General features: G+C 44.2%; 1 long non-coding RNA gene across 1 annotated transcript; it reads right to left on the bottom strand.

The window, feature by feature from the left end:
* Positions 1–640: 640 nt before the first annotated feature.
* On the bottom strand, positions 641–12,019 carry LOC132536222 (uncharacterized). The gene is made up of 3 exons (XR_009547882.1): positions 11,927–12,019; positions 5,123–5,377; positions 641–711 (listed from the first exon to the last, which is right to left on the bottom strand). It is a non-coding gene; the product is annotated as an uncharacterized LOC132536222 (long non-coding RNA).
* Between the last annotated feature and the right edge of the window lie 565 nt (positions 12,020–12,584).

Raw genomic sequence — 12,584 nt, 5'->3', positions numbered from 1 at the left:
AGGTTACCAAAAGTAAGGAGCCAGGTTTGAAACTTCAGCCACCATATGAGTGCCTGCAGGGTGGAAGCTTCTAGAGCAGTGCTACTACTCTCTTACTTTCTATTTCACTCTCTCTCTCACCCTCTATCAAAAAGAAAGAAAACAAACAACAACAAAAAGTGCTGGGAGCAGTGGAGTCATATAGACACTGAGCTCCAAGTGATAACCCTGATGGCTGTGTATTTTAAGTTATGTTTCAAAAGCTTTCAAAGATTTCCATAACATCACAAGACAATTCTGGTCCTGGAACAGAGCTCAGTATAGAGAGCATGCTTTGCCCAAAACTACCTCCAAAACAAACAAACAAACCCCCTCGCTCTAAAAAAAAAAAGCAAAATAAATAGCAGAGTATTTCCATGTGCCAATCTATTCTTTTTTACTTTTTAGATTTATTTTGCTTTAAGAGAGAAACCAGAACAAGGTTCCAGAGGATTGTTCCTGAATATGAGGTGCCGAGCCATTTCCCTGATCCCTCGGTCTGCTTCTTAAAAAAGATCCATTTCACATATTGGATAGATAACATAAACGTTACCATAATGTCAATAATGAGTCATCATTCATTTGGGAGATTTAAAGTTTTCTTCCAAAAATGCAGTAATGGCTTCTTCATCTGCTGATTGGAGCAGCTTCTGAATTGGTTGATCCAGGCACTTCTCCCCACATAAAAAAATCCTAGAATAAAAGAGAATTATGACACAAATACAATTGCTGGGAGTAAAGGAGAAATCAAGAAGAGAGTTAAGTGTATACTTATTTTGGTTCTTTCAAGACATGAGTTCATATCAAAAAAGGATTGCTATTAATGTGGTTACCCAATATAGCAGAGTCACTAAAGTGGGACTCTCAGTGTACTGGCTTTTAATATAAATAGAGTGATCCCACAGTGCTATGAGGAGCACTGGGGACAAGGGAGGAGCTCCTTGGATGGTAGAGTGGTACTGTGGTCTCTTTAATCTTTCTGCTTTTCCCTCTGTGCCCCCCAAGAATCAACAGAATAAGAAAATTGACTAGGAGAGGGTTGCTGAGTGGTGAGATCATACAGGTGTGAGACCCCTAAGCCACACAGAAGTATGTAGATAGGTAAGTGAGTATAAAGAATAGGCTAGTAGGCAGTTGGTGGGAAGATCTAAACTTCACTAGGAGCACCAAGGGGCTCTCGGGCTGGAGGAATGATATCCTCGTGTTTTCCCATTGTTTTTCCTTCTCTATTTATCTCTGTATTTATTCAATCAGGATACAGAGTGGAAAATAATAAGGTGGGTGGAGTGCACTGTAGTATTGTACATGTGTAAGGCCCTTGGTTAATTCCTCAGCTCAGCACAATAAATAAATAGATAATGCAAACAATATTCTTCATAAGAATGCACCTGTCTCAGGGAAGAGCCAGCTTGTTGGGGACCCTGAAACTTATAATGTCTGATCACTTATGTGATCCATTTCTTTCTTACTGGCAGCTATGTACTAAAAGCAGTTATGTTAGAAATTCTTTGTCATCTTTGTAGTTCTGTTTCCAGCTTCTTCAGTGTTTTGGCCACATCAGAGTAAACTCAGATAGCGGTCAACAGGGCCCTTTTGGCTAAAAGTAAGCCTGTCTTATTTGATAGCCCTGAATTATGCCTACATCATTGGCATAAGGTCAGAATTTGAAAAGTAAACAGAGAATCTGATATAATCACTAAAATGGAGATAACAAGTCTGATATAGAGCAGTTTACAGACTAAGAGTGAGATCATTCTATTGTGTATGCCCTTAAGATGTTTATACTTGACATAGCTACATGCATACACAACCAATATGTCAAGAAAAGAGCTGCCAGTGCAGGACACACACAGGGCAGAATCTTTTTTTTTTGTTTTTTTGTCTCCAGGGTTATTGCTGAGCGCAGTGCCTACACTATGAATCCACTTCTCCTGAAGGCTATTTTTTCCCTTTTGTTGCCCTTGTTGTTTATCATTGTTGTTATTGTTGTTGGATAGTTCAGAGAAATGGAGAGAGGAGGGGAAGACAGAGATAGGGAGAGAAAGATATACACACTTGTAGGCCTGCTTCACCTCTTCTGAAGTGACATTCCTGCAGGTGGGGAGCTCAAACCGGGATCCCAATACCCATCCGTGCGCTTCATGCCATGTGTTTCTAACCTGCTGCGCTACCAACTGGACCCCAAGAGTGTTTCTTCAGTAGTTCAAATTCCAATAAAAGCCAAATTATCAGTGGTCTGGGAGGAGGAGGTAGAGTGGATAAAGTACAGGATTCTCAGGCATGAGGTCCCAAGTTCAATCCCCAGTGATCCTTCCTGCTCGTATCTCTCTCCTTAATGAATAAATAAGGTCTTTAGAACAAAACAAAGGAAAACTATCTCTGAAGATGGGTAAGTTGCACAATGGAAGAACTCAGAGCTTCTAAATTGTAGTTCCTGAGTCCAATCCCAAGCACTGCATATGCTAGAGTGCTGCTTCTGTGCCCCTCTACCCCCTTCTGTAGTACATGTAGACCAATGAAAAGAAGCTACTCAGTGTCTTCAAAAAAAGATTGTATAACTGTTCTCTCCTTTGCCTTGGTTCTAAATTTGTTGATTCTGGATTTTAAGTAGGCCTGGACTACTGTTGAGTCCAGTTACCAGCCTAAATATAGGTGCAGGTTGTCTGTTTCTTAAACAGAAAACACAACATAACATACGTTTCTTAAAAACATAATATAACATAACATAACTTTTTATTCATGAGAGAGAATGAGAGCATCATTCTGGTACATGCAATGCCAGGGATCAAACTCAGGATCTGAAGGCAGCTCAGGGGGTAAAGCACATGCTTTATATAGTATGTGGCTGGGGGTCTGATCCTCGACACTGCAAGTACACACCACAGGCAGGCAATGGGAGGGACTCCGTGCATAGAGGAGCAGTGCTTTGCATGTCTCCCTCTCTTTTTTTTTTAATATTTATTTTATTTATTTATTCCCTTTTGTTGCCCTTGTTGTTTTATTGTTGTAGTTATTATTGTTGTTGTCGTTGTTGGATAGGACAGAGAGAAATGGAGAGAGGAGGGGAAAACAGAGAGGAGGAGAGAAAGATAGACACCTGCAGACCTGCTTCACCACCTGTGAAGCGACTCCCCTGCAGGTGGGGAGCCGGGGTTCGAACCGGGATCCTTATGCCGGTCCTTGTGCTTTGCGCCACCTGCGCTTAACCTGCTGCGCTACAGCCCGACTCCCATCTCCCTCTCTTAAAGGATACAGAATGGTGACTGGCGGGGAGGCTTCTAGCTGTCCCATGCAGGTGCAAGGTTCTGGGTGGGATTGATCCCCAGGCACAATATTTGAGAAAAATTTTTAAAAAGTCTTTGTATTACTTAAAAGATGTACAGTTAAGAGAAAAATATTACCATGATTTTTTTCAAAAAAGCCAATCTGCAGCCAGTACTATATTATAATCTTAAATTTTATATCATCTGCAGCTAGTACTATATTATAATCTTATTTAAAAAGTGTTAAGAGATGGAGACAGTTGGAGTTGGGCAGTGGCACAGCCGGTTAAGCACACATGGCGCAAAGCTCAAGGACTAGCGGAAAGATCCTGGTTCGAGTCCCTGGCTCCCTACCTGCCCGGGAGTCCCTTCACAGGTGGTGAAGCAGGTCTGCAGGTGTCTGTCTTTCTCTCCCCCTCTATGTCTTCCCTTCCTCTCTCCATTTCTCTCTGTCCTATCCAACAACAACGACATTAATAACCACAACAATGTTAAGCAACAAGGGCAACAGAAAGGAAAAATAAATAAAAATAAAGAAAGAGTGGAAAAGAATAGAAAAGAACAAAAAAGAAAGGGAGACAATGAGACCTTGGTAAAAACAACAACAAAAAAATAAAATAACCTATTTATACTCTAGAATTGCAGAATAGCTACGGCAATGGATCTGTCGGCATTAAGTCCTGAATTCAGTCCACAGCATTGCATGTGCCATAGTCATGATCTGCTTCTCTTTTTTGTATTAATAAGTAGCATTTTTTTTCCTTTTTAACTTCCTTTGTTTTAAAACCGCGGTTTCTGCCCGGTTCCAACCCAGCTCCAAGATTGGCTCCTGCCTGGCTCTGCCCAGCTCCTAGTGCAGCTCCCACTTGCCAGCGCACTGGCCATCTCATTGTGCACAGGCGGACCGCAGTCCCCCCAGGACTGTCCCAGCAGACACAAGAGCCCCAGGCGCCCCCCACCCACCCCCACCGCACATGGAGCCCAGCCAGGCCCAAACCTTCCGGAAGGGGTGGGGGGGTAGGGTCCTCCCTGGACCAGCAGGTTGCAAAGTGCCAGACCCTCAGCCCAGACTCAATTCACAGCCCAGCAAAGCTCCACATGGGTTCACGCCAGCAGGCATGGGGCACTTCTCTGAAATGCATGTCTCTTCCGACAGAGACAGAGGTAGAGAAAACACTCCACTTCTAGAAATGCCAGGAGACCCCCAACCTGGACCCACACCCCGAGCCCCAGCCTTCACCTTAGTCTGGGAGCTTGGCTCGCCATGTTGCCCCAGGCCAAACTCGAAGTTCAAGATTCCAAACCATCTTCCCAGAGGACCTCATCGTGGACCACACTGAGAGGAAGGACAGCCGGCACACATTTCGGGTGGGGGGGACGCACAGAAGTTCTCTGGGCTTGGCCGCTCCTGAAGCCACAGCAGGCTGGTGGGTTCCTGGGTCCCCTCCTGCCCGGGCGGTTGGGGTGGGCGGGAGGCACACTGTCCGGAATCCTCCTGCGCAGGAGGGTCCTCACCCTCGGGGTGCTGGGAGCTGCTGGCATGGACATGCTGGGGAAGCCCAGGGACCCAAGGACCCCTCTCCCGGCAGGAAGGAAAGGGAAGGCCAGCCTCCCAGACTCTCGGGCGGGGTCCCTGCGCTCCTGCTCCCAGAAGCCAAAAGCAGCTGGATCTGGGGGTGCATAGCCACCCTTCTAGGGTGTCCCTGCCTGGGGACAGGGTCCCGGGGACTCTGGCCCCTCAGTGGCTGCACCCTGACTTCGCCCCTCCCCCCACCCAGCACCTTCCCAGGCAGGCACAATACCCAAGCCATTGAGGGCACAGGGCCCCTGGGGCCACTTACTTGGCATTGGAGGAATCCCAGTAGATGGGCTCCAGCAAGATGGACCTGGCCGAGGCTGTCCGGCACAGCACTGTCCCGAGTCCTCAGCAGTACTTCCACGCGGGGGGCCTCCGCACAGTCGTGGCCAGGTGCTCAGGGCACGGGGTCGAGCCCCAGCGCTGGGGCCTATGGGTGCGATGCAATGCAATGCAGCGTGGGGGCAAGGAGGCATTAGGGCGCAGGCCGCTGGGCTCCATGGTGCCGCGCTGGACGCAGCTGGGACAAAGGGAAGAAGAGAAGAAGGGAAGACCAGGAGAGAAAGACACTTGCAGACCTGCTTCACTGACTGTGAAGCCAGACCCCTGCAGGTGGGGAGCTGGGGACTGGAACCAGGATCCTTATGCTGTACCACTTGCGCTAAACCCGCTGCACTACCTCCGAACTCCCTTTTTTAAATTTTTTATTTATAAAAAGGAAACATTGAGTAAAGCACAGGGGCACAACTCCACACGATTCCCACCACCAGACTCTGTATCCCATCCCTCCCCTGATAGCTTTCTTATTCTTTAACCCTGGGAGTATGGACCCAAGGTCATTGTGGGATGCAGAAGATGGAAGGTCTGGCCTCTGCAATTGCTTCCTCGCTGAACATGGCCGTTGACTGGTTGATCCATACTCCCAGCTTGTCTCTATCTTTCCCTAGTGGGGAAGGGCTCTGGGGAAGCAGAGCTCCAGGACACACTGGTGGTGTTGTCTGTCCTGGGAAGTTTGGTCAGCATCATGCTAGCACCTGCAACCTGGTGGTTGAAAAGAGTTAATACTCAAAGCCAAACAAATCATTGACCAATCATGGACCTAAGCTGGAATCGTGCAGATGATGAGTTGAGGGGATTCTTAAAAAATTGTTTAATAATTTTAAAATAGGCACAGGTGGTGGTGACCTCAGTTGAGCATGCACATAACCATGACTAATGACCCAGGTTCAAGGCCCCAGTGCCTACCTGCTAGGGGGTGGGGTTAAGCTTGACAAGCAAGCAGAGCTGTATGTGTCTTTCTCTCTCTCCATTATCTCCCTTCCTTGTATGAATTTCCTTGTTCTATCAAATCAAAATTTAATTGTAAATACAAATTCCTTAAAAATAATCTAAGCAAAGTCAGGAGGTAGCACAGTGGGTTAAGTACACTGGCTCTCAAACTGCAGAGGGTTTGCTTCCCAGGCAGTGAAGCAGGTCTGCAGGTGTCTTTCTCTCCCCCTCTCTGTTTTCTCCTCCTCTCTCCATTTCTCTCTGTCCTATCCAAGTACAAGGACATCAATAAGAACAATAATAACTATAACAATAAAATAATAAGGACAACAAAAGGGAGAATAAATATTTTAAAAATTAAAAAATAATTTTAAAATATTTTATTATCTTTATTTATTGGATAGTAACAGCAGAAATCAAAAGGGAAAGGGGAAGTAAAGAGGGAGAAGAGAGAGAGAGAGAGACCTGCAGCACTGCTTCACCATACACAAAGCTTTTCCTCTGCAGGTGTGGTGGGGACTCAAATCCAAAATAAATTTTAAGAATCTAACTCAACTCATTTTGTGTTGATGGTGTTAGGGTTTCGAGACAGACTTAAGTTTGAATAAAATCTAGAGACAGGATGTAAAGTTCAAAATCTCAGAGCCAGAAAAAGAAATAGGGCTTTTCCCAGACCCACCCTTGCTACCTGCATGATGAGACTGCCTGAGAGGAGGACAAAGCAGTAGGAATATAATATCCCTTTGGAATATAATATCCCACTGGAATATATAACCCTTTGGAATAGAACTAAAATAGGCCTACTAGCTATCTTCAAAATGGAGAACCCAAATCTTCATCTGCAATATTCCAGCCTTTAGGTTCATGATTGGTCAACAATTTGTTTGGCTCTTCTTTCAGCCACCAGGTTTCAGATGCTACCAAGATGCCTACTGGACTTCCCTGGACAGACGACTCCACCAATGTGTCCTGGAGCCCACTTCCCCAGAGCTCTGCCCCACTAGAGAAAGAGAAAGACAGGCTGAGAGTATGGATCCACTTGTAAACAACCATATTCAGCATGTAAGCAGTTACGGAATCCAGACCTATATTCTGCACACCATAATGTCCCTGAGTCCATACTCCCAGAGGGATAAAGAATAGGAAAGCCATTGGGAGGGGATGGCATGTGGAGTTCTGGTGGTGGGAACTGTACCCCTCTTATCCTATGGCCTTGTCAATGTTTCCTTTTTATAAATAAAACTTTAAAAGAGAATAGCATATATAGAGAGTTGTATACAAAAAAAATCAGTGGGAGCTTCTTTAAAAGCAAAAAAACAGGGGGGCAGGTGGTGGTGCACCTGGTTAAGTGCATACATCATAGTGCACAAGGACCTGGGTTCAAGCCCCTGGACCCCCACCAGCAGAGGGAAAACTTCACAAGTGGTGAAATGTAGCTATAGGTGTCTCCATCTCTTTCCCTTTCGATATGCTCCTCCCTTATCAATTTCTCTGTTTCTATCTAATCAATCAGTCAATCCAGACATAGATAATTTTAAAAAAAAGAGGCATCACATGCAGAGAAACTCCCCTCTCCCTCTAAGTTGAGGGGGGACATTTGCAGAGCTTCTTCTGGCATATACAAAGTGCTGGGTGAAGATTTTGCCTCTTATTTTGTATTTCCTCTCACCTCTAAAGGAATGCAAATGGGAGGGTGGGGTAGGTGGGGGTGCACTGGGTGTAGTGCACATAGTATAAAAGCACAAAGACCCATGCAAGGATCTTGGTTGGAGGCCCTGGCTCCTCACCTGCAGAGGGACACTTCACAAGCAGAGAAACAGGTCTCTATCCCTCTCTATATACCCCCTCCCCTCTCAGTTTCTCTCTGTCTTAGCCAAAATAAATAAATAAATGAATCAATAAATATATGGCTGCCAGGGCCAGTGGAATCATAGTGCTGGCCCTGAAACCTGGTGAGAAGCCCAAAAGCAAAAAAGGAAAGAAAGGAAAAATAAGCAAAGAAAGAAAAGCCAGGATAAAAAAAAGGGGGAGTCAGGCAGTGGTATACTTGGTTAAACACACAACAATGCACAGAGATAGTTTAAAAAGAAAAGGAAATTAAGAAAGGAAAAAGTTAAGCTACTGAAAACAAAGCTTTCCAGAAGCAGTTTGTTTCCACTCATGTGCTCCGTAACAGGGGACCTCAAAAAAGAGCTTTCTTATTTCAACTGCCAATTTGATGTAGACTTCTATCATGTAAATTAATTTTCTATTATTATCTTTATTTTTATCACAATGTTACTCTACTATACCAGGGTTTCAAGGAAAGTTATTTTATGGTAAGCAGGCAGCCAGTCACCACCACACTCTGAATTGTTGTTGTTGTTATTATTGGATAGAGACACAGAAACTGAGAAGGGAGGGGGAGATAGAGAGGCAGAGAGACAGAGACACCTGCAGACTGCTTCACCACTCACAAAGCTTTCCCCCTGAAGGTGGGGACTGGGAGCTTGAACCGGGTCCCTATGCACTATAATGTGAGCACTCAACCAGGCACTCCACCACCTGGCCACCACGGTATAAATTTAAGGATAACAAATAATAAGGGTAACATGGCACAGAATAACTGGCTCATCAGATGAGAACAAAAGGCAAGATCCACAAATTTTCTTCTTCCTTGTGTGCCCTTTCAAGCTCCCCAGAGTGCTTCCTAATTTTTTGTTTGTTTGCTTTTTCTTTTCTACTTTTTATTTAGTAGGACAGAGAGAAATAGAGCGAGGAGGGAGAGACAGAGAGGGAGAGAGACAGAAAGGTACCTGCAGACCTGCTTCACTGCTTGTGAAACTTCCCCCCTGCAAGTGGGGAGCAGGGCCACAGAGCAGGGGCTCAAACCCGGGTCCTTGCACACAGTACTATGCACTTCACTGGGTGAACCAGCACCTGACCCCTATTATTCATTTTTGTTTGAAAATCAAAGTTGTATTTATTTCTGGGTCTCAAACCATAAGATGACTAATAAACTGACATTTATTTATCTGAACTTTTTTTTTCATATAAATGACTTGAGGTAAAACATTTTCTTTTTTAGTAGATGCACTTCTATATTTATTAGTGAGAGTAAGAAGCAGGTCATCACTCTGGCATACATGGCATCTAGGATCAAGTTTCCTGCCAGCAAGTTCTATGCAGTGTTGCAAGCCACCTCCTACTGTTTCCATAGTTTCTAAACATCACCATAGGTTTATGTTAAAAAAAATAAAGCAGAGAGTCTAGCTGTTACACAGTGGTTTAAACACAGGCAGCGCAAAGCACAAGAGTGGCATAAGGATCCAAGTTGGAGCCCGTGGTTCCCCACCTGTAGTGGGGATGCTTCACAGGCAGTGAAGCAGGTTCTGCAGGTGTCTATCTTTCTCTCCTCACTCTGTCTTTCCCTCCTCTCTCCATTTCTCTCTGTCCTATCCAACAACAATGACATCAATAACAACAAATAACTACAAAAAAAGGGCAACAAATGGAAAATAAATATATATATTAAAAAGATTTTATAAAAAACCAAACTCATCTATTCTCCAGTCAGATCACCTTTGGAAACTAAAAATTAGGAAGGGTAGATGACAATTTCAGTGTGATAGATAAGTTGTCAATTTAAAATCCAAGGGGTTATATTTTTAATTTTTTAAAATATTTATTTATGTATTCTCTTTTGCTGCCCTTGTTTTTTGTTGTTATTATTATTGTTGTTGTTATTGATGTCATAGTTGTTGGATAGGACAGAGAGAAAGGGAGAGAGGAGGGGAAGACAGAGAGGGGGAGAGAAAGATAGACACCTACAGATCTGCTTCATTGCCTGTGGAGCGACTCCCCTGCAGGTGGGGAGCTGGGGGCACAAACCAGGATCCTTAAGCTGGTCCTTGGGTTTTGCTCCGCTTCCGCTTCACTCACTGTGCTACTGCCCGACTCCCCATTCTTAATGTTTTTTTTTTCACAGTTAAAAAAATTTTTTTTTGCCTCCAGGCTGGGTGCTGGCACTACATATCCACTGCTCCTGGTGGCTATTTTTTCCATTTTCCATTTTTATTTTTTATTATTGATTTTCCCATTTTTTGTCCTTGTTTTACTGTTGTTGTAGTTATTATTGTTGTTGTTGATGATCTCGTCATTGTTGGATAGGACAGAGAGAAATGGAGAGAGGAGGGAAGACAGAGAGGGGGACAGAAAGAGAGACACCTGCAGACCTGCTTCACCGCCTGTGAAGCGACTCTCCTGTAGGTGGGGAGCCGGAGGCTGGAACAGGAATCCTTCTGCCAGTCCTTGCACTTTGGGCCACGTGTGCTTAACCCACTGCGCTACCGCCCGACACCCACTCTTTTTTTTTCTTTATATGCTATTATTTTTCATTTAATTTGTTTGTTGATTACTAGAATACTGTTTAGTTCTCGCTGATACTGCTGCTGGGAACTGAACCTGGAACTTTGGAGCCTCAGGAGTGAAAGTCTTTTAGCAAAACCACTTAACTGTCTTCCCAGCTCCACCACATATCTTTTAGATGTTTTGATAGTATCAAGAGTTAAACTATAGTGGTATCAACTTGAGAATCATCTGTTTTTTAGGATTGCTTGATAGTGGTCCTTAAAAAATTAAATGTTTTCCCTCATAACTATATGCTTTCAATATTAATTAATTAATTAGAAGATTATATTACCTTTATACAACATGTTAAATTATATTTCTCCTCTAAGAAATGTAAAATACAGGTGGGGTAGATGGCTTAATGGTTATGTAAAGAGACTCTCATGTCTGAGACACTAAAGTACCAGGTTAAATCTCCTGCAGCAGTATCATCCAGAACTGAGCAGTGCTCTGGTAAAAAAAAATGGGAAGAAAGAAAAAATATATATATATATGGAAAATACTTTGTAAAACTCAGATTATACTTTGATACAATAAAGGAATCTGATTTTAACTGCAAAAAAAAAAACATGAAACAACTTTCCAAGATGACAAATCAGTTGTCAGAATCCAATCCTGAAGATGTTGTGCTGTTATTTACATAACATGAGGTTCTGGTCTCTCTGGGTTTTCTTCTCTGATCTCTGAGAATTGGGCCACCTATTTCCTCTAGTCACAACCACAGATTTCCAGCTCACAGATCTGAATGTCATAAAGCATGTCTTTTTGGGACACTGGCTCATAACCTCCATGCCCGGTACTTAGTGACCAACCCTACTGGTGCCCTTTGAGGTGAGCCACAGAAGAAGAGAGGGAGAGAGAAAGAGACACCAGCAGCACAGCTCCACCACTTGTGCAGGTGGGAACAGGGTCTTGAGCCCAGTAAACAGAGCATCTATTAGCATCTCTTAGGATGGTAAACGTCACATAAGCACCGCGTACAAGTAGCTCAATAAATATCTCCTAGGTATGCAAAAGTAAACTAGGCCCTTCAGTTCAAACATGCTGGTTTAATATTTCTAATTTTTTATTACTTTTATTTATTGGATAGAGGCAGCTAGAAGTCGAGAGGGTAAGGAGAGGTAGAGAGGGAAAGAGACAGAGACACAAAGCTTTCCCCCTGCAGGTGGGGGATGGGGACTTGAGCCACATCCTTGCACCTTGTAACATGTGCGCTCAACCAAGTGTGTCACCACCAGCCCCCTCCTTTTTCTGTTTTACCAAAGAACTGTTCAGTTCTGGCTTATGTTGGTGTGGGGTTTTGAACCTGGGACTTAGGAGCCTCAGGAATAAGTCTTTTTGCTGAACCATTATGCTATATGACCCTCTGAAGTTTTTATTAATATTTTTTAAACATGCTGGTATGACTCACCATAGTGTCCAATGTCACAGCAGGTATGTATCACTAGATGAGAAGGTGACCACCTTCTCTCCGGCTCCACATGTGGGTGGGGCGGGGCACTCCTGGGGTCTGCAGTCCACAGACCTGGCAGCCATGCAGGTGCACTGGTGGCAGTTGGCCGTCCATGTGTCTCCAGGCTATGGGTCATGTCAGGTGGACACATGTTATTCAAGTGAGGGGTGACAGCAAGTGTGGACTCAAGCAAAGAGAAATGGGATACTCACCACTTTTTCTTCTCCCAGTGGACCACGGCACACTGTTAATATGAAGTTAATAAAATGGAGGTTACATCTGGCAACATGCAACAGGTTATTTGTGGATAATGATCAGGCAGCGATAGTGGCCAATGGCCTTGGCTTTCAGAGTCCCTGAGTATGTGCTCCCACAGGTGCATAAATGACACCCATCTACCAGGAAGAAACCATCCTAGTCAGCATGCATGAGCACATGTCTTATTTTAATTAATTTTCTTTTTATTTTTACCTCCAGGGTTATTGCTAGGGCTCTCTGCCTGCACTACAAATCCACTGCTCCTAGTGGCCATTTTTATTTGATAGAACAGAGAGACTGGGAGTATGGATCAACCCATGTCAAGGCCCATGTTCAGCGGGGAAGCAATTACAGAAGC

This window comes from Erinaceus europaeus (assembly GCF_950295315.1).
Source record: "Erinaceus europaeus chromosome 6 unlocalized genomic scaffold, mEriEur2.1 SUPER_6_unloc_58, whole genome shotgun sequence".
Lineage (NCBI taxonomy): Eukaryota > Metazoa > Chordata > Mammalia > Eulipotyphla > Erinaceidae > Erinaceus > Erinaceus europaeus.
The sequence above is the reverse complement of the archived record's forward strand: the minus strand, read 5'-3'. Positions and strand labels throughout refer to the sequence as shown.